This window comes from Triticum dicoccoides, chromosome 1A (genome assembly GCF_002162155.2).
Source record: "Triticum dicoccoides isolate Atlit2015 ecotype Zavitan chromosome 1A, WEW_v2.0, whole genome shotgun sequence".
In the NCBI taxonomy this organism is placed as follows: domain Eukaryota; kingdom Viridiplantae; phylum Streptophyta; class Magnoliopsida; order Poales; family Poaceae; genus Triticum; species Triticum dicoccoides.
In genome coordinates, this window is record NC_041380.1 from 602,667,473 (window position 1) to 602,685,490 (window position 18,018).

The window sequence follows — 18,018 nt, forward strand, 5'->3', positions numbered from 1 at the left end:
GTAAAATGACTCAGGAACCTTTGTATCCTGAAGGCCACCATAAGAGAATTGAGCAAGATTCTCAGAGAAATAATATAAATGCACCTAGTCCTTCTAAAAGGAAGAAAAAGAAGAATGATAGGACTTTGCATGCTTCTAGTGAACCTATTACTGAAACACCTGAGAATCCAAATGATATTTCTATTTCTGATGCTGAAACACAATCTGGTAATGAACCTGAAAGTAGTGATAATGTTAATGATAATGTTCATGTTGACGCTCAACCTAGCAATGATAATGATATAGAAATTGAACCTGTTGTTGATCTTGATAACCCACAATCAAAGAATCAACGTTATGATAAGAAAGACTTTGTTGCTAGGAAACACGGTAAAGAAAGAGAACCATGGGTTCAGAAACCCATGCCTTTTCCTCCCAAACCATGCAAGAAAAAGGATGATGAGGATTTTGAGCGCTTTGCTGAAATGATTAGACCTATCTTTTGCGTATGCGATTAACTAATATGCTTAAAATGAATCCTTATACTAAGTACATGAAAGAAATTGTTACTAATAAAAGAAAGATACCGGAAGATGAAATTTCCACCATGCTTGCTAATTATACTTTTAAGGGTGGAATACCAAAGAAACTTGGAGATCTAGGAGTACCCACTATACCATGCTCCATTAAAAGAAACTATGTTAAAACTGCATTATGTGATCTTGGAGCCGGTGTTATTGTTATGCCTCTCTCTTTATATCATAGACTTGATTTGAATAAGTTGACACCTACTGAAATATCTTTGCAAATGGCTGATAAATCAACTGCTATACCTGTCGGTATTTGTGAGGATGTGCCTGTTGTGGTTGCAAACGTTACTATTTTAACGGACTTTTTTATTCTTGATATTCCCGAGGATGATAGTATGTCTATTATTCTTGCAAGACCCTTTTCGAATACTACAGGGGTTGTTATTGATTTCAACAAAGGCAATGCCACTTTTCATGTTAATGGTAATGAGCATACGGTACATTTTCCGAGGAAACAACCTCAAGTTCATAGTATCAATTCTATTGGAAAATTTCCATCGATTATTTTTGGAGGTTTTGAATTTCCTCTACCTACTGTCAATAAGAAATAAGATATTCTTATTGTTGGGGATGTCCATATCCCCATTGAGGTAACCTAGTGTTATTCGAAAATTCTCCGGTTCCATGTTATTCAGAATGAGTTTGTTAACAAGACTTGATCAACCTTGTTAATGGATTACTTTTGATGATCATGAGATTGATGAATTTAGAAAACAGAACTCTCTGTACCCTCTTTGTTTACTTTCTGTTATTTATATTAAATAAAGCAAAAATAGTAATTTCTGTTTGTTATCTGAATTATTCGTGCAATATAAAAATACCCCGACAATAAAAGTTCTCCAAATGCCCTGAAATTTAAATATGATTTTTTCTGGAATATTTGATAATATTTGGCATTGAGAACACAGCAGGGGGGCATCCACCTAGCCACGAGGGTGGAGGGCGCGCCCCCCTGCCTCGTGGGCCCACGGTGGCCCTCCTCCACTTATTCCTGCACCCACACACTTGTTCTTCCTCCCACAAACACCAATATCCAGCTCAAGCCCGAGTTCTAGCTTATTTTACTGCGATTTTCGATCTCCTTGCTCAAAGCACCTCTCACAAAACTGCTTTGGGGGATTGTTCCTTGGTATGTGACTCCTCTAATGGTCCAATTAGTTTTTGTTCTAGTGCTTTATTCATTTCATATTTTTGCTCCTCAGGTGACCCTGTTCTTGAGCTTGCATGTCAAATTTATATGGTCAAAAGTAGTTCTGATGCATGATATTGCCTCTAGGCACTTGTAGGAGTGGTTGCTATCAATTTTGTTAAGTTTGGTTTACTTTTATTTGAAGTTACTAAAAATTTCAGAGATTTTCAGAGAATAATGAAGAGATTTGTGAGGGGCTCATCGAGCCGAAGCTCGAAGGAAAATCAAAATGAAGAAGCAAAGAAGCCCAAATATAATCTGCCTCAGACCGCGGAGGTTCGGCCGTGTGAATGGCCCTCCGATGATTTCTTGAGAGCAACCGAGATTTATGAGGATTTTTATGAATTTGTTAAGAATGCAGGCCTCACCGACTTCCCCCGCGACCAACGCGAACAGTATCTCTTACTCACCAATACTTTTGTGCAAAACTTCTACTATTATCCTAGGGAATCACCTCCTTCAGTAGAGTTTCATTTATATGATGTGGTTAAGAAGATGTCACTATATGAATTTTGCAGGGTTTGCAAAATACCTTTCGAGGGTAGCTTAGAGGAACCACATCGTAAAGATGTGGATGTGTTTATTGACACTATCACTGTAGGGGAAACTAGGAAGGTTTCTGATGCAAGAATCACTAGCATACATTTTCCGATTTTACGCTACTTTGCAATATTTGCTAGTCGTTGCTTAATTGGTCGCAGAAACTGTGGAAACCTTAGTGTTCCTAATATTTTTATTTTGTTCCATGGTTTATTCCGTGATGACTCTGTTAGTATGGGCGGTATTATTGCTAAATGGTTAAGTCTGAACCATACAAAGGGCCCCATCTTTGGTGGTATCTATGCTTCACGCCTTGCTGCATACTATAACATACCTATTAGGTACTATGAAAAAGAAGAAAAATTGATGCCTACTATTTATTTAGATTATAAGAGTATGGTAGCGCATGAATTTATTATAAAGAATTGGGAAGGGGAGCTTAAATACAAATTGTTCTTTGATAAACGTCATCCTGAGACTATCTCCTTGCCGGCTCCTTCCTTGTTTGATTTATCTATATAGGCTAGTACCTCGTCTCGCCGGAGGACATTCACGCCTACCGGAACCCTACATCAGCCATAGAGCTAGAGTCAGAACCACAAGTTTATCCTCCACGACAGTCTAATTACCAGTGGGATCCGGAGATGATTGCCAACCAGTGGCAATCAGAGTCTTTTTCTTCGCAGTACGACCCCAACTATTACTATGGATATCCTCGAGGCCAACCCTGGCCATAGACCAACTTAGCCCAAAAGCCTAAGCCTGGGGGAGTACGTATTTCTCACCAACATTATATTCATGTTCACACACTCATTGCTAGATGTCGGTGCTCATACTTTTTCATTGTAATATCCTTGGTAATTTATTTTCCTTTTTATGCTTTCTTCTTGTGTGTTTAATAAACATTAAGAAAAACAAAAAAAATTAGTTGTAGCTTTTAATTAGTTTACTTTCCATGCTTGTAGTAGTAATTAAAAAGAAAACCCAAAAATATTTCATGTGCTTCTTTTTACTTGTTGGGAGCTTTCCTGTGTAAATAGTTTTATTTATTTTCTTTTCTTTGGGGGTTCATAGGAGAAGACCATGAGTAAATTGTTGAAGTGGCTCTTATATGCATTATTGTTGATCTGACAAAAGAGCCCATATTGCCTTGTATTCTCCTGTTTATTGAATGCTTGCAGATTCCAGCTTAGTCCAATGCATGCGCACTATTATTATTATCCACATCATTCGGTCGTGGAAGTGAAAGGCAATTATGACGATATATGATGGACTGATTGAGATGAGAAAAACTGGTATGAACTCGACCTCTCTTGTTTTTGTAAATATGATTAGTTCATTGTTCCTGATTCAGCTTATTGTGAATAAACATGTTTGCAATGACAATTAGAGATTATAGTTTCTTATGCCATGCTTAATTAGCTAGGAGCTTATAATGGTTTACCTTGTGTGCCAACATGCTATTAAAATGGTTGTGATGTGGTATGATAGGGTGGTATCCTCTTTTGAACGATTCGAGTGGCTTGACTTGGCACATGTTCACGCATGTAGTTGAAAGAAAATCAACATAGCTTCTACGATATTTATGTTCATGGTGCATTATATCCTACTCATGCTTGAATTCGATGTTGATTAATTTTAATGCATGTTCATGACTGTTGTCGCTCTCTAGCTGGCCGCTTCCCAGTCTCTTGCTAGCCTTCACCTGTACTAAGCGGGAATACTACTTGTGCATCAAATCCCATAAACCCCAAAGTTATTCCATATGATTCCACCATACCTACCTATATACGGTATCTACCTGCCGTTCCAAGTAAATTTGTATGTGCCAAACTCTAAACCTTCAAATAAACATTCTGTTTTGTATGCTTGAATAGCTCATGTATCAACTAGGGCTGTCCATATCTTCCATGTTAGGCGGGTTATTCTCAAGAGGAGTGGACTCCACTCCTCACTCACGAGAAAATGGCTGGTCACCGGGATGCCCAGTCCCATGGTTTATGCAAACTATATCAAAATAATTGCAAACAAAACTCCCCCTGGGACTCCTTTTAGTTGGAGGCACTCGTTGTTTCGAGCAAGCCATGGATTGATGCTTGTTGGTGGAGGGGGAGTATAAAATTTACCATTCTGTTTGGGAACCGCCTATAATGTGTGTAGCATGGAAGATATCGCCATCTCTTGGTTGTTATGTTGACAATGAAAGTATAAAGCTCAAAATATTATTCACCTCTATTTCAAAACCAAGCTCTGGCACCTCTACAAATCTCTGCTTCCCTCTGCGAAGGGCCTATCTATTTACTTTCATGTTGAGTCATCATCCTGTTATTAAAAAGCACCAGTTGGAGAGCACCACTGTCATTTGCATTCATTACTGTTAGTTTACATTGAGTATGACTTGACTGGATCTCTTTTACCATGAATTACAATGTCTAGTCAGTCCTTGGTCTTTAAAGGAGCTCTGCATTTATGTTTTGCGGTCTCAGAAAGGGCTAGCGAGATACCATCTTGTTATATCATATTATGATTGTTTTGAGAAAGTGTTGTCATCCGAGATTTATTATTATTGCTCGCTAGTTGATTATGACGTTGATATGAGTAAACATGAGACCTATGCGTTATTGTGAATACAGTTAGTTTATAATCTTTGCTGAAAACATGAATGTTGGCTTTTCATATTTACAACAACAAGAGCAAATAGAGTTTGTAAAAGTTTTTCTTTATCACTTTCAGTTTGTCAACCGAATTGCTTGAGGACAAGCAAAGGTTTAAGCTTGGGGGAGTTGATACGTCTCCGCCGTATCTACTTTTCCAAACACTTTTGCCCTTATTTTGGACTCTAACTTGCATGATTTGAAAGGAACAAACCCGGACTGGCGTTGTTTTCAGCAGAATTGCCACGGTGTTATTTATGTGCAGAAACAAAAGTTCTTGGAATGACTTGAAACTCCACGGAGCGTCTTTTTGGAAATAATAAAAAAATACTAGCAAAAGATCAAGACCAGGTGGCCCACACCCTAGACACGAGGGTGGGGGGCGCGCCCCCTACTTTGTGTGCCCCCTGGAGCTCCTCTGACCTCGACTCCAACTCTATATATTCACTTTCGGGGAGAAAAAATCAAGGAGAAGTATTCATCGCGTTTTACTATACGGAGCCGCCGCCAAGCCCTAAAACCTCTCGAGAGGGATGATCTGGAGTCCGTTCTGGGCTCCGAAGAGGGGAATCCGTCGCCATCGTCATCATCAACCATCCTCCATCACCAATTTCATCATGCTCACCGCCGTGCGTGAGTAATTCCATCGTAGGCTTGCTGGACGGTGATGGGTTGGATGAGATTTATCATGTAATTGAGTTAGTTTTGTTAGGGTTTGATCCCTGGTATCCACTATGTTCTGAGATTGATGTTGCTATGACTTTGCTATGCTTAATGCTTGCCACTAGGGCCCGAGTGCCATGATTTCAGATCTGAACCTATTGTGTTTTCATGAATATATGTGAGTTCTTGATCCTATCTTGCAAGTGTATAGTCACCTACTATGTGTTATGATCTGGCAACCCTAAAGTGACAATAACCGAGACCACTCCCGGTGATGACCGTAGTTTGAGGAGTTCATGTATTCACTATGTGTTAATGCTTTGGTCCAGTACTCTATTAAGAGGAGGCCTTAATATCCCTTAGTTTCCGCTAGGACACCGCTGCCACGGGAGGGTAGGACAAAAGATGTCATGCAAGTTCTTTTCCATCAGCACGTATGACTATATTCGGAATACATGCCTACATTACATTGATGAATTGGAGCTAGTTACGCATTCGGCATAATTCTCTATCACCGATCCATGGCCTACGAGCTTTTCATATATTGTTCTTCTCTTATTTACGTTTTCGTTGCTATTGTTACAATCACTACAAAATACCAAAAACATTACTTTTGTTATCATTACCTTTTGCTACCATTACCACTACTATCATATTACTTTGCTACTAAATACCTTGCTGCAGATATTAAGTTTCCAGGTGTGGTTGAATTGACAACTCAGCTGCTAATACTTGAGAATATTCTTTGGCTCCCCTTGTGTCGAATCAATAAATTTGGGTTGAATACTCTACCCTCAAAAACTATTGTGATCCCCTATACTTGTGGGTTATCGATATACAATTTATCCTACATGTTGCCTTGGTGCCTTTGGAGAACGATGACAATTGGGACTAGTTCATGGGGGCGGTAGCGGGTAATGGTATTCTCCTTTGGGATCTATGACCTGGTCGAGAAAAAATCCCGCTCTTTCCTCTTTGAATTGCTAGTGTGCGCTCCGTTGGTAGGAGGTGCTCCCGCATGTCTATGAACTGTTAAGAAGAAGATCAATATGCATGTGTATTAGTTGTGTGACTAGATATCGATAATCATGTAAAAATTGTGAATAGTGTTCTGGCAAACGTACCCATTGCTGTCTATCAGATTTGCTCCTTTCGGACGCCATCCTGCGAATGTTCTCGCAAACGTAGTATGCACACAGATCAGTCCCCTGCGTCTGCTTTAGGGCCTTTACGAGAATGGAATTTAATCAAATAATAATTAAGCAAGCATGATAATTAATTAATGGTATTGAAACAAGAATTAAATAGATGGTAGCTAGCTAGTACTACTTAATTAGTTACCTTGGGTCGAAACCAATATAGCTTTTTTCGCCATTGGCCTGGAGTCACGTTGATGAACTTTTCCCAAGCCTTGCCTGTTGGGGATATTACTACTAGAGGTAAACCGGCCTCATGTAGCCGGGTTGACTCTTTAAAGATTAGAAGCCCATGAAGATGCAAGGATGATGGCGCTTTACAGAAGGACCAAGGCCCAAAGGCGGGTTAGAGCCTGTAAATGTAAACCGACCTAGTCATGTAACTTATATTGTAAGATAGGAAGAGTAGAGACCGAACCGGACACATTTATGATCCAGCTTCGGGACTCTGTAGCCCGGCGGGCGTCAACCTATGAATATAAAGGGTCGACCCGACAGCGGTTGAGGGACAGACAACAACTCGAGAGCCAGACAAAGCGGATTCGCTCCCTGGCCTTCGAAACCCTAGCAATACCAATCACAACTAGACGTAGGCCTTTACCTTCCTCGAAGGGGCCGAACTAGTATAAAACTCCCCATGTCCCCTTGTCCGGTTTAACCCCTTTAAGCTAACACGTAGCGATGGCTCCACGACTAAGTCCTTTCATAAGGACATCTGCCGTGACAAACCCACGACAGTTGGCGCCCACCGTGGGGCTATCGCATGTTGGTTTTGAGTTCTTGAAGGGCAGCTTCGATGGAATTAAGGGATACGCTATGGGCCGGATGACCAAGAGTCATCGCGGCAAGCTCTACATCGACAATGCAGGATGGGGTCCCGAGGCCGATTCAATCGAATACGGGTACTGGGTCCCCTTTGGTGGGATTCACGTCTTCATCGGCAAGATTGGCGAACCGGCCCCTGAGCCAGACATCTGGACCGACATCATCGAAATGGCTCGGCGTGCAAGTTCTTCGCCGGTTCAGCCCGAGGCAAGGCATGTTTTCATGGGTGTCATCCATGGATCGAGGTACGAGGACGGGCCGGTGTCCGATGGAGAGACCGTGGTTTGTTCTGATGACGAGTCTTCTGGAGAGACCGAATCACTTTACTAGTTACAGGACGGCCGGATTGATGGAGGATCCGAGGGCAACAGTATTCCGGATTCCCCTGATCTGCCAAACCAGGCTGCCATCTTCATGGCCGGCACACAATTAGCGCCTCGTTATCTACCGCCGCAACAATGCTCTCCGGTTCAACAACGGCCACACCAGCAGGGGCAGGAAGCTCAGCGCCGCCTCCAGCCCAAGTCCTATCTGATTTGTTCGACGCTTTGGCAACGTTGATGGCCGCAGAGGTGGATGCAGCAGCCAGGGATCAGCACAATGTGGAGATTACAAAAGTGAAAGATCAGATAGCCTAGGACAAAGCGGACCTGGCGACAGAGAATGCTAGGATGGCTACAGAGCGGGCTGAATTGGAAGCACAGGCCTACCGGATTAGGCTGGATCAGAATGCTTCAGAGGAAGTCATGAGAAGAAGGTACTGATCGCGTCTCCCGTTGGTTTATGAGCCGCAGAATCTCTTTAACACACCAGGAGCAGGAGCTGGTAACCAACCCATACTAAACCGGGCGGAGGTGCCGGGAACAGGGGCGCCGGTTTAACCGTGCACGATGGACCCGCCTCGCCAGAACAACGTTGTGCCATAGTATGTACCAACACCTCCTGTGCATTATTCCAACCCATTGGACAACATTGTGGCTGCCGCTTCACGCCTAGCGGCCCTCCCAACCGACGGCGAGTCACCAGTTGCAGTGGAAGCACGTCGGGCCAAGGATCTCCTTCAAACAACACTAAATCAACAGCAGGCGTATTCACATAGTCAAGAGATGATTCATTCCACTCCCCGTCCAAGCCGAAGCTATAGCAGACACGTGGAGCACGAACCAGCCATATCTAGTAGTGCACGTCGCCGAAATTCACCACGAGGAAACAACCCGGCAGGGGGAGGCGCTAATGCATAGGATGTTGTGGACCATGGCCGCGCACGTTGGGAGGCCGAGTTGGCAGCTCGACACGGAGCACGACAACATACTCCGGTTCACCCTACGGCCTCAGTGGAGCCAGGTGTGGTGTTCAGTTCCTTAGGGGTGCCGTGTCTTACCCCCGCTTTGCGTAATGTGAGACTGCCCAAGGATTTCAAGGGACCTCGTAAGGTACCAAATTACACCGCCGATTTGCAACCAGAGGTGTGGGTGGAGAGTTATGAGATGGCAATGGAGATGTTAGATGTGGATGAGGCAGTGTGTGCTAAATATTTCACCATGATGTTGGAAGGAACAACTCGCACTTGGTTGAAGAGCTTACCAACCAATTCTGTCGGATCATGGGCCGAGTTAAAGCACCGGTTTATCCAGAACTTAAAAGATACTTGTAAGCAACCGATGTCAATGGTGGATCTCGCCGCTTGTGTCCAAGAGGAAGGGGAGTCCACGACCCATTGGGTCAAACGGGTCTCAGCGATTTTGCATTCATCAGATCGTATCAATGCAGACACTGCAGTGTTAACATTGGAGGGCAATTGCCGTTTCTTACCACTCAAACAAAAGTTGGGAAGACTCAAACGTCACTGCAATGATATGTCAATGCTCATGGCCGCTCTGGTTAAATACGCCGATTCAGATAATACCAAGGACCCGGACTCAGAGGAGGATAAACCGGGGAAAGGTAAGAAGAACGGCAATGCCAAGGGTCAGCAGCATAATTCGACAGGCCATGGAAACGGCGGTAAGCACAAGGCCGACAATAGCTTGGACTTTGTTGCTAACACCAATGCACAGGAGAATGGCCAGTGCCGTAAGGGCAAGCAGCCCTAGAGGGGCGGAGGTTCAGGCCCCAATTTGGAGCGCCTGTTAAATCAGCCCTGTCCAAAGCATGGATCAAAGGAGAAGCCAGCATCACATCTTTGGAGGGACTGTTATATCATGCAGGATTTCAAGAATTCCAATATGTTCCAGTATGATAACAACCCGCCCGGCGGTTTAGGAGGAGGTTTCCATTGGCCGGGCTACGGAGGGGGTGGTTCCGGTTTAGGGTTTCGAGGCAACCAAATCGGACACCTCAATCAAGGGCACCAAGGCAACCAGGGAGGTTACAACCATCAGGGGAATCAGCAGCAGCAACAACAGTCGGGTTATCAAAGCAATCCCAAATAGCTAAACAGCGGACAATATGATGTCTTTAGTACTAGTTTGTCTAAACGTGATCAGAAGCTTCACAAAAGGGCAGTAAACTCTGTTGAACCGGCAGTACCTCAGTATTTACGCTGGTCTGAGCAACCTATTCTGTGGAGTAGAGAGGACCACCCACCCCGGGTTGATAGGTCACTTGGCCCTGGTGGTAGCCCCTCAAGTTGGGGGATACAAGTTTACCAAAGTACTCATGGATGGGGGAAGTAGTATCAACATTTTATATTATGATACATTCCGCCGTATGGGGTTGACAGATAAGAATCTTAAACCGTCGAATACGGTCTTTCATGGTGTGGTGCCTGGTAAGTCTGCATATCCTGTTGGCAAGATAGCTCTGGAGGTAGCTTTTGGAGATGACTATGATTCAAGGTCAAAAACATTGACGTTTGAGGTGGTAAAGATCAAAAGTCCGTACCACGCCATGTTTGGGTGGCCGGCCTATGCTAAATTCATGGCGAGGCCGTGTTATGTTTATCTACAGCTTAAAATGCCAGGTCATAAGGGGACTATCACAATACATGGATGTAGAAAGATTGCTTTGGAGTGTGAGGAAGGTGATGCGGCTTATGCTGAGTCAGTTTGTGCCACGGAAGAGTTGAAATTCTATAAGGAGCAAGTTGATCCGGCAGACATGACCTCTTTGAAAAAGCCAACTACAGAACATGATCCAGCGTTGAAGTTCAAATCGGCTACAGATACTAAGATGGTTGACTTTGTTCCTGGCGATTCATCCAAATAGTTCAACATCAGCGCTATCCCAAATAGGAAAGCGCGCTCATCGAGTTCATCCGTGAGAATCGGGACATCTTTGCATGGAAACCTTCTCACATGCCAGGTGTACCGAGGGAACTCGCTGAGCACACACTCAATATTGATTCTAAGTTTAAACCGGTCCGGCAGTTCCTCCGCCGCTTCAATGAAGAGAGACGGAAGGCTATCGGTGAAGAGGTAGCCCGTCTGTTGGCCGCAGGGTTTATTGTCGAGGTTTTTCATCCAGAGTGGTTAGCTAATCCGGTGCTGGTTCTTAATTAAGAAAAACGGCACTTGGCGCATGTGTGTGGATTACACAGATTTAAACAAGGCTTGCCCTGCAGACCCCTTTGCTCTCCCTCGCATTGATCAGATAATTGATGCTACGGCAGGTTGTGACCGTTTGTGTTTTCTGGATGCTTACTCTGGTTATCATCAGATCAAAATGGCGGTTAAGGACCAGGAGAAAACAGCTTTCATAACTCCCTTTGGAGCCTTCTGCTATGTCTCCATGCCTTTTGGACTCAAGAGTGCCCAGGCAACTTACCAGCGATGTGTTCAGAATTGCCTTCATAAACAAATTGGGCGCAATGTTCATGCATATGTGGATGATATTGTGGTAAAATCCAGAAAGGAGGAGACATTGATAGATGATTTAAGAGAAAACTTTGACAATCTTCGGATTTATAAGATGATGCTCAATCCGGAGAAGTGTGTCTTTGTTGTCCCGGCAGGCAAGCTCTTAGGTTTTCTGGTGTCAAACAAAGGCATTGAGGCTAATCCGAAAAAATTGCAGCAATTACGTCCTTGGCTAAACCGGCGTGTATCAACGATGTTCAACGTCTGGCCGGCCGGATTATAGCCTTGAGCCGGTTTATCAGTCACCTTGGAGAGAAGGCCATCCCCTTATATCGGATGCTCAAGAAAACAGATAACTTTGTCAGGAGTGAGGCAGCTGATAAAGCGTTTGAGGATCTGAAGAGGCAGCTAGCTGAACCGTCCGTGCTCGTAGCACCAATCAATAAATAGCCGTTATTATTATATGTGGCTGCTAATGCCCAGGCTGTTGGCGTAGCCATTGTAGTAGAGCGCAAGGATCTTGGCAAGGAATATCCGGTTCAATGGCCGGTTTATTATATCAGCGAGGTGCTCATTGAGTCAAAGCAGAGGTATCCGCATTGGCAGAAGCTGGTGTATGGAGTGTTTATGGAAAGCCGGAAGCTTAAACATTATTTTTAGGGCCATCCCATCATAGTGGTCAGTTTAGCTCCTCTGGGCGACATCATTCAAAACAGAGAAGCAACTGGTCGGGTTTCCAAGTGGGCTATTGAACTTGGACCTCACGGGCTCAAATATATACCCCACACAGCGATCAAATCCCAGGCACTCGTGGACTTCATCAATGATTGGACGGAGTTACACGCACCTGAAGAGAAACCAGATAATACATATTGGACTATTCATTTTGATGGGTCCAGACAGTTGGAGGGCTCGGGGGCTGGAGTCATACTAACTTCCCCACGAGGTGACAAGTTTTGTTATGCCCTCCGTTTAATGTTCCCTTGTACTAACAATGCAGCTAAATATGAGGCTTTGCTCCACGGTCTTCAGATGGCTAAGGAGATGAATTTGAGCTGGGTTAAGTGCTTCGGCGATTCAGATCTAGTGGCTCAGCAGGTGTCTGGCACTTGGGACTCTAAGGACCCACTCATGGATGCATATCGGCGAGAGGTGGACGTAGTGGCTGGTCATTTTAAGGGTTATCAGGTGGACCATATAGACCGGCCGAAGAGTGAAGCGGCGGACGCTTTAAGTCATCTTGGTTCCCAGCGTAAACCGGTCCCGCCTAATGTCTTTCTTGATGTGTTGCATAATCCGTCAGTCAAGGTGCCAACCGAAGAAGATTTGGCTATTCTTGATCTGGAGGCTCAGTTGGTGGCAGCTCTGCATGCCATACTGGATTGGACGATCCCATATCTGGCTTTCATGAACCGGGGCGAGTTACCAGACGATGAGACGTTGGCTCGATAGTTAATTCGGCGTTCAGAGTCCATGACCATACTCAACGGGAGTTACATCGTTACTGTGTTTCAGGAGCAATTCAGCGCTGTGTTTCTCCTCAAAAAGGTTGTGAGATTTTGCGAGTAATCCATGAAGGGGATTGCGGTCACCATGCCGGTTCAAAGTCTTTGGTTGCCAAGGCTTTTCGCCACGGTTTTTATTGGTTGACGGCGCATGCTTATGCGGAGGATTTAGTCAAGAGATGTGATGGATGTCAAAAAGTTGCCCACCGTGCGCACGTTCCAGCTCAAGATTTGCGGATGATTCCAATTACGTGGCCGTTTGAAACTTGGGGGCTTGATATGGTTGGACCCTTCAAGCGCTCTAAGGACAAAAAGACCCACCTGTTAGTAGCTATTGATAAATTCACTAAATGGGTGGAGGCAGAGCCAGTCAGCAAGTGTGATGCAGCCACGGCAGTTCAATTCATCAAGAATGTGATATTCCGGTTTGGCTTTCCACACAACATTATAATAGATAATGGTACTAACTTGTCAAAAGGGGAGATGGAAGAACTTTGTCAATGTGAGCACATCCGGCTCGATCTAGCGTCGCTGGCTCACCCCCAATCTAATGGTCAAGCAGAGAGGGCAAATCAAGAAATTCTACGGGGTATCAAACCCAGGCTTATGGTTCCCTTAAAGCGGACGCCGTGTTGTTGGGTTGAGGAGCTACCTTCTGTGTTATGGAGCATCAACACCACACCCAATAGGTCTATGATTTATACACATTTCTTCATGGTCTATGGAGCGGAGGCCATTCTTCCTAGTGACATCCGTCACGATTCGCCCCGTGTGACAGCTTATGTTGAAGCTGATAATGAGAAGGCACGTCAGGATTCTCTGGACCTGTTGGATGAAGAGCGTGATCTTGCAGCAGCACGATCGGCGATTTATCAACAAGATCTCCGACGTTATCACAGCCTCCGGGTTAAAACCAGAACCTTTCAAGAAGGCGATTTGGTGCTCCGGCTCATCCAGGATCTGACTGATATGCACGAGTTATCCCCACCTTGGGAAGGACCCTTTGTGGTCAGCAAAAATCTGCACAACGGGTCTTACTACCTCATTGATATTCGAGAGCATAAAGACTCACGTGAATCGGAGGAGGAGACCAAGCGGCCATGGAACATAGCTCTTCTTCGACCTTACTATACACTAGTGCAGAACCGGGCAATAGCACCGGTTCGTAAGGCCCTTTAGTGCCGGTTTCGGAACCGGCACTAACATTTCGACACTAAAGGCCCCTCTCCTTTAGTACCGGTTCAGCACGAACCGGTGCTAAAGGGCAACCACGTGGCACGAGCCAGCTCCGGGGGCCGGGAGCCCTTTAATACCGGTTGGTAACACCAACCGGTACTAAAATGTTTGGGGGATTTTTGGTTTTATGATTTCTTTTTCATTTAATTTTGTGTTTTCCATTTTAATTCTTTTTCGCTTGCTGGTATTTTACTGTACTACACATTGTACACGTTATGCATATATATATATATATATATATATATATATATATATATATAGAATTTCTAGTAGAACCAATCATATATATATCATCAATGTCTCACAAACCACCATATTAATTTACACATACACACATGTATAGCTATATACAATTTCTCCTACATATGCATGTTGCCTTTGGAGCCAGTGGCATTAGCCTAATTGGTGCCTTCGGAGCACGATGACAATTGGAAGTGGTTCATGACCTGTTCGATGGGGGCGGTAGCGGGTAATAGTATTCTCCCTTCGGATTTATGACCTGGTCGAGCAAAAATCCCGCTATTTCCTCTTGAAGTGCTTCTATGCGCTCCATTTGTAGGAGCTTGTCCCACACCTCTTTGAACTGTTAAGAAGGAGATCAATATGCATGTGTATTAGTTGTGTGACTAGATATCGATAATGGTGTACAAATTGTGAATAGTGTTCTGACAAGCGTACCCATTCCTGTCTTTGAGATCTGCTCCTTTCGGACGCCATCATGCGAATGTTCTCGCAAACGCAGAATGCACACAGATCAGTCCCCCTGCACCTGCTTCAGGGCCTTTATTACGAGAATGGAATTTAATTTGATCAGATAATAATTAATCAAGCATGATAATTAAAGAGATGGCAGCTAGCTAGCTAGCTAGTACCACTTAATTACTTACCTTGGATCGAAACCATTTCAGCTGTGGTTTCCATTCGCCTTCCGTGACGCTGATGAACCTTGCCCAAGCCCTGCCCCCCGACAAAGAAAATGAATAAAGGGGTTATTAAATAGTTCATATCATGAAATGACGAACTAAATAGGCCGAGATATATAGTTAATAATGATTGAAATTACCTGTTGACTATCCCATACAAGATGTTGTAGTCACTATTTGCTTTGAGTAGCGAGTCCAGTATTTCAACTGTTCTGGCGTCAACTTTAATGATACACAAGATCCAGTGAAATCTGCATGCACACATGTTTGCATGTCTTAATTAAGGGGGCATATGTAAGCAAAAACATGTAGCTAGCTAGTAGGCAAAAACAGATAATTTGTAGTACAAGAAAGTGTGACTCACTGGAAGTTGTAAGGAAGTAGTATATCTTCATTGTATTTGAGGCGCTTCAAGAACTCTAGCATGCTGTCCTCTACCTGCTTTTCATAATACTTGTTCATTTTCCATGTGTATTCATTAGCGGTGTTTGGGTCAATGAACCCAATGCCACAGCGTCCACCTTTTCTCATTTCATACATCTTCATCCTACATAATACCACAGAAAAGAATATAGTGAGGATAATTATAGGTAATGATTGATCAAAAGGATCACTACAGCTAGCTTGAGACTTAAATTACAGAAAGAAATCACTTACAGACAATAGCAACTGATGATAGATTTGTCGAGTGCGTCTTGATTGTATAACTGAAACAGTTCAGAATACTCAACGGTCACAGCTTTCTCATGGTAGTAATGATCCTTCTTGACATACACCATGAGGGACTCTCGATCGGATCTCTTGATAATGTCCATGTACCATTGATGCAATTCATACATTCTCGTTGGGAGCTTCTTGACATCTTTTGGCTCGACCAAAGGTTGGCCCCGGATATATTTCCGTTTTATTTCCTCCTCTGTAATCACAGGCATGTCCTCGATCTCGAGGAGTTGTCCAACAGTGATCTTGAGTTCTTCAGCTTGCATTATATGCTCCTGGGTTATTACCACATCGCCCACCTCGGGAACATAAACTGTTTGGCCACAATAATATTGGGCGCGCGTACTGTCATGTGTTGTTGGCGGCACAACAAGCGGGGGGGTCGATTGCGCCGCCTGTTCTCCCAGCTGTGCAACGGTTTTCCTGCATTTTTTGACAGCTGCTTGTTGTTTGCTCGAGCTCGAGCTCGCCTCCTTCTGTAGACGTTGTCGATGTAACTTCCTGATGTGGCGCTCATAGTCTGTGTCAACAGGCTTAGGAGCTGGTGGTTGAGCCATACGAATGAAGTGGTCAACTACTTCCACAGGCACTTTCTCCCTTGGCGGCAGTGGCGGTTTCGGTCCAAAATGGGCGTCGACTTCTGCCCGCACTATGGCATTGGTTTGCTCCTCGGTCCTGTCGTAAGCCCTCACAGGAAGAGGAGTAGTGAGGTTTGGACCATATTTATATCGCTTGCCTCCGCCTGTACTTCCTGTACTATGACCTCGACTGGTACCGCTACGCACCATAGCTGCGGGGTGTCTCTTCTGCGATTGCTGAGGCGGCGGAGACGGCTGACGGGGCTGAGTTGGATGAGGAGGAGTGGCCTGAAGCTGTGCCGGACTTGGAGGAGGAGTGGCCTGAGGTTGTGCCGGACTTGGAGGAGGAGTGGACGTCTCACGCTGTGTCGGACTTGGAGGAGGAGTGGCTTGACACTTTGCCGGACTTGGAGGAGGAAGAGTGGCCTCACGCGTTGGTGGACTTGGAGGAGCGGGAGTCTGCTGACTTGGTGGCGGACTTCGACGAGGAGTCGGGTGACGCGGTGTCGGTGGCCTTCAAAAAATGATGCAATCCTTTCTCCATTGGATGATACGATGTTTGGCATCTCCGAGTATGTGCTCCTCATCACCTCCAGGAATGTCAAGCTCTAGCCCCGAATATTGGTCCACCACCTCATCAACCAAGACACGAGCATAGCCCGCTGGAATCGGGTTGCAATGGAAGGTTGCCTCGGGGGAATTTGAAAAAGCAACGGTGTCCGCCACCTTCATGGATATGTTCTTCATTTTGAAGTGTAGCTCACAGTTAGTGTTCTCCGTGATGTCATCCACGGGGTATCTATCCAGCACTACTGCGTCGCCCAGGGCGGAACCCACGCTGCTTCTCGGCATGGATGGGGCGGTGGTATCCAATGCTGGATCATCCGCTAGCTGCTGCAGCTGCTGAGACCCCCTTTGCTGGCTAAGTGAGTCGATCTGCTCCTGCTACCGCTGGAATTTAGCTGCCAATTCCGCTTGACTTGCTTCTAGGCCTTGAAGGCGTTCATAGTCAAGCTTCCTTTGCTCCTCCTCCATCTTCCTCTTCTTCTCCTCCACAATCTTCTTTCTCGCACGGGTTCTGTAGTCGGCGTTCCAGTCCGAAAACCCCTCATACCACGGAATAGCGCCCTTGCCTCGTGTTCTTCCCGGGTGTTCAGGATTTCCCAGGGCACGCGTAAGCTCGTCGTTCTCTCTGTTGGGCTGGAACACCCCCGATCGAGCCTCTTCTATTGCAACAAGTAGCGCATCGTCGGCTCTGTTCAGACATGCCTTCGTCGAAACATTGCCTGTCTTCGGGTCCAACTCCCCCCCATGCGCATAGAACCAAGTCCTGCACCTGGGGGGCCAGCTCTTAGTAACCGGAGTGACACCTGCATCCTCCATCTCTTTCTCAGACGTATCCCACTTAGGCATTGCCACCGCGTAGCCACCTGGCCCCAGCTTATGGAACTTATCCTTTTTTTCGGCATTCTTCTTGTTTATTCTCGACCATTCCTTAGCTAATTCTGAATCCTTGAATTTCACGAAATCGTCCCAATGAGCACTTTGATTCTCTAGTATCCCCTCGAATACTGGAGTCTTCCTTCCTCCCTTGACGTACTTGTCCCACGTCATTCTCTTGTG